The 5,046-nt window shown below is 43.7% G+C and overlaps 1 long non-coding RNA gene across 2 annotated transcripts; it reads left to right on the top strand.

The window, feature by feature from the left end:
* Window positions 1–804: 804 nt before the first annotated feature.
* LOC109757733 (uncharacterized) lies at window positions 805–4,212 on the top strand. 2 transcript variants are annotated; one of them, XR_002231616.4, is made up of 5 exons: window positions 805–1,395; window positions 1,645–1,749; window positions 2,343–2,522; window positions 2,628–2,684; window positions 3,818–4,212. It is a non-coding gene; the product is annotated as an uncharacterized lncRNA (long non-coding RNA). The 2 variants fall into 2 exon arrangements; XR_002231615.4 differs by having other exon boundaries at window positions 832–1,395; window positions 1,642–1,749.
* Window positions 4,213–5,046: the final 834 nt, after the last annotated feature.

Below are 5,046 nucleotides of genomic sequence, written 5' to 3' on the forward strand. Positions count from 1 at the left end.
TTGGACAGCTGGTGGAGGCGAGACGACGACGGTGGCCAGCGCTGATATTTGGACGGCGGCGACGGGCGCGTTCGGTCCGGGCGAGAGAGGGGGAGCAGAGGAGAGGAGGGCCATGGGGGAGAGTGAGAGGGGTCGGAGGGTGTGCGTGGCGATGTTACAGGAGGCCAGGGGAAGCAGGCAACCAGGAGGTGGCGCGGCGCGTACGCACGAGCGGCGGGCACACGCCCTCGTGCCCTTTGGCACGAGGTTGAGGACGACTGGCAGATCCAGGTAGGCTGGGCCGGCTAGAGGAGTTGGGCCAGGTAAGTGGGCTGCCAGGTAAACTCTCTCTCTCTCTCTCTCTCTCTCTCTCTCTTCTATTCTGTTTGTTTCTGTTTTCTATTTTGTTTGAAGTTTGTTTTGAGTTTGGTTTTCAAACCGAACCGATTTTTATGCTTCTGAAAATTATTATGTGGACTTAGGAAACTAGTTCAGAGCCACATGCAAACTTTCAAAATTATTGGGCTTATATCTATTTTATAGTAAATATAAACCCAATTCAAATAGCTAGTGAATTAATTCAAAGGCCCAAGAATAATTATTTGTGTGATTCAAAAATATTGGTTTGAGTTTTAGCTCTTGCCAATATTTTCAAAGATTAGCAGGAACACTTTGTTGGGCTCATTTGAAAATATTTTAATGTTGATCATTTTTAAAAGATTTCTGAGGCTTGAAAATTCCCTCAATTCAATTTCCTTGAATTTTAGATGATGCATGGATGCATATGCAGAGACAAGCAAAGGCTAAAGCTAGGGCTGTGACGCTACTACTCAGCGTGTCCACTGCCTCCACATGCCAAGTGACAAGATCAAAAAAAAAAAAAAACTCTTCTCACACGAAACTCACCCCGACCGTACCCCTGGCTCTCGGTCGACCTCCTCTCCCCCACGATCTCGTCGCCGCCGCCACCACCCACGCCGGTCGGTTCCGGCGATCTCCGGCCGCATGCAACATGCCCCCAAGCTCCGCCCCGCCCTCCCCTTCGTCCAGATCCATGCCTCAAGGTCTGCACCCTTGCCCGCGGCTAGGGATTCGGGCGCCCCCGTGTTCTTGCCGCCGAGTGCCCAGGTCGGCCCGCTGGCCAACGAGCAGCACCCCGCACCTGCGCGTGCCCAGGCAGACGAGCAGTATGGGGATTGGCCGCGGACGGGGACAAGTGCAGGCGCGGCAGCAGGAGAAGCTGTGGCGGCGGCGGATCTGGTGACCGCCGGGTCGGCTCGTCGTTCGTGGCCGGCCGGAATCGCGGTGAGGCGCTGTCGTCCATGGATTCCGGTGGCTGGCTGACGGCCAATTGCTCTTGGACGCCGCTGGAGCTGCTCGTTTCTGAATTTTCAGTAATGCGGCTAGCTTTGCCAAGTGCGTTTTCTGAATTTTCGTAAATGCAACAACCAAGTTCAGTTTTAGTTAAGTGTAGTACTAGTGTAGGCTTTGGGATATCAGTTATAGTTCAGTGTAGTACTAGTGTATGACAAACAAATTAGATGTTAGCAGATAGATGCACAATTAGTTCAGTAATGTCAGGTTCAATTTTCGTTCGTTGTAGTGCTGCTCAACTTGAGTTTAGTTCAGGTATAAGATTTTCTATTCACGGCTATGTTGCAGCAGTCCGCGTGATTGTGATTCTCGTGTCGCTGATAGCTTGGAGTAGTCGGTTCCGGTCCATCTACTACTCGTGACTGGGAAGGAAGGATCATGTCGTTGATAGTTCAGGTATAAAACTGTATCTTCTCATATAGCGTTATTTCTAATGGCAAGTGTATTTTGGTCTATAATATATCAATCCACATAAAGGATGTTATGCGATTCAGCTTCCCAGTAAGGCCTTACTTCAAAAAAGTAATACCAACTACAATGCTGCAGTCCTACAGTTTTATCCATCAAACTTTGTTTCTATGGTTGCTATTTTTATTATTTCAACAACTGGTAGTGAAGTTGAGGCCAGCATTGGAACATTTTGATAGCTTAGTCTTTTTGTATAGCATTACAAGCAACAACCACTGAGCCATGAGAGTCTTTCTAGATGGTACTCTATCTACATACTCTTACAAGAAAAAACCAACGAGTTATGGTATATTTTCATTCTCAAAATAACTATCTTTGATGCTTCTGAATATTTAGGATTCAAAATGACTTTACCGAATATGTAAGATTATCCAGGAATTCTGCTGTCAGGACATTGGATTTTGTATGTGATTGAGCTGATGCATTTTCTCCAAAATCTGAAATAGTTAATGATAGACATCCTTGCCACACGTTAGCTAGTCTCTCTTACCATCATATAACACGAGTCCCCTCTTCTGCAGCTAAAAAGAAAAGCCACACATGAAGAAAATAATGCGGCTGAGTCGAGTGACTGTATGATTGTCACCACTGGAGTTACTGGCAATCCGCTACTCACCCAGTGTCCAGAAAAGCTGTTAAGAATTCTAAATCAAAGACTAAGAACAATAAAGCTGGGCCTCAGACACCTACGCCAAATGTTGGTAAGTGAAAACTTCTTGAGTGCCATTTGCTCCGAAGTCCAAACTCTTTTTTGCCTATTTATTCAGGCTGCAAAAGATTAAACATGCACATCTTTTCATGTACAGGCTCACCACTCAATCCATCAACTCCTGCTGGTACTTGCCGCTATGACAGTTTGTTAGGTGATGACAATACTCTCCATCTATATGATTTTGATTTAGGATGAGATGTTACAATTCAGCATTCTGGAAGAACTCGAGTTTCTAGTTACTCTAGGCAGCTATGGTAAAGTAAATACTCTGCATTTGCTTGCTTTTGTTATCAGGATTAAGTCCCTTCTTATAGGAGAACTAACTTGCCCTTCAAGGCAAAACTGCCTATAATTTTACTTTTTCACTCTTAATTTTTGCAACAGTATGATACTCTATGTAGTTCCTCAAGATATTGTTCTTTATTAGGAGGAATCAAGGATTAAATTTACTGGAATAGTCTATTTTACGCACACACACACACATTATTACTTAATACATCCATGTGAGATAAAAAATGTATTGATTTTTTTTTGATATAATATAAGTGCACCTGCTCATACTTTTCAATAAAACTACATTGGTTTGAAAGAAGAAACTCCTCATTTCCTTCCAATTTAAGACCGCACTAGAGAATATACATAACACATCTATTTGATTGGTGTTACAAATTTGCAAGGGCAGCAGCTTAATTGTCACTAATATATGAAGTATTGTTCTAAGTCTCTTATGTCACATGAATGAATGTTATTACAAAATTTCCTTATAAATATAGTAATAAATGGGAAGTTCTCATGTCGACTATAATGACCAGTGATATTTATAATGACCAAGTGCTGTTACTGCTGATGATTACTAGTAATACAACAAGAATACATCTGCAACCAAGAGTTAAATTGAAATGACCTGACATTAAAGGGTACAATGTTGGTAATAATCTACTGTTGCCGATGCCTTCTTGCTTGCTTGCTTGCGAATGACCTGGGAATTACTCCTACTTGGTGCACAAACTTTGCTTGTTGCAATTTGCCTCAAAAGCTTGGATTCAGAATCTATAATAAGATTTGGTGATGCCTAGCATTGTATCCTTCTTAAGTTGGGTTTTCCCCAATTTCTAGGATTGGTCTGTTAGATACTGCTTATAATTCATATATACTATGCTATTGCTATATGCTTTTGTTTCTGTTATTGTTACTTAGTGCTCTATAGGTCACTGTTATACTGTACTAATGCTCCAGGTTCTTTTGAGTTCTTAGTAGTGGTCTTGGTTCATTGTTTAATTCCAGGATTTGTGAGTTCCTAGAAGGGAACACAGACATGAAGCTACGGCGCCGACGAAGACGATATCGACATGGGGCTGCGGCGACGATGACGACGACGACATCGACATCGACACAGGGCTACGGCGGTGACGAAGACGAAGACGATGCCATCTGTCATGGTGCTTCGGCGGCAACGACGACAACATCAACACCATCAACACGGCCTTGTGGAGGCGCCGACGCCGATGACGTAGATGCGTGGCATATATTGTGTGTGTATGCGCGCGCGTGCGTGCGTGTGTTAATTATCTACATCAGATATGTATGATTGATGATTGACTGTATGCATAACATGTACGTATTGTGAAATGCATGTCTAAACTGAAATAGGGAGACTTTTACCTTTTTAAATTGTGAAATGCATGTCTAAACTGAAATAGGTAGACTTTTACTTTTTTAAATCCTAATTTGTTACTACTAGCGTGGGTGTATCATAGAAGCGCTACTGCTATTCCTTTACTAGTAGCGTGGGTGTGAAATACTAGTAGCGTGGGGCACCAGCACTACTGGTATGTCTGTTTAGCAGCAGCGTGGGGTAAAACACACGCTACTGCTAAAAAATAGCTGTAGCGTGGGAACCTACGCTACTGGTAGTCCAAAAACCCACGCTACTGGTAAGGTTTTTCCTAGTAGTGCATGGCCATCGTCATCGCCGTTGGAGGTATGGACTCATCGAGGGTAGGCATGTCGTCATGTATGAGACCTAGCACCAAAGAAGAAAACACACTCGGAGTAGAGGTTAAGTCGTTAGAAATCATAGTGGTCTCACATGCCCTCTCAACTACCTCACTCACTAAGTGTTGTGTCTCGCTCACTCCCGCTAGTATGCACTCACTCATATGGTTGGTGGAGTCACTCAAATGGCTCTAAACCTCACATAGGATGTGGGGCATGCTCTTGTGTGTGGGGCTAGTGGTGAACACACCCATCCTCTCATAGGAAATTCACTCAATGTCATATATGGTGGAGTCACTCATCTCATGGGGTGGTGGCTCTCCTCACATGGCAAATGGGGCATCTCTTCATCTGTGGGTGTCGGAGAGATGTAGGTGCAAATGTCTCCATGCTCAATTCCTATTGCCTCCTTGGTTGAAGGGATAGTCCCATGCTCAACTGATACGTCTCCAACGTATCTATAATTTTTCAGTGTTCCATGCTATTATATTATCAATCTTGGATGTTTTATATGCATT

This window comes from Aegilops tauschii, chromosome 5 (assembly GCF_002575655.3).
Source record: "Aegilops tauschii subsp. strangulata cultivar AL8/78 chromosome 5, Aet v6.0, whole genome shotgun sequence".
Lineage (NCBI taxonomy): Eukaryota > Viridiplantae > Streptophyta > Magnoliopsida > Poales > Poaceae > Aegilops > Aegilops tauschii.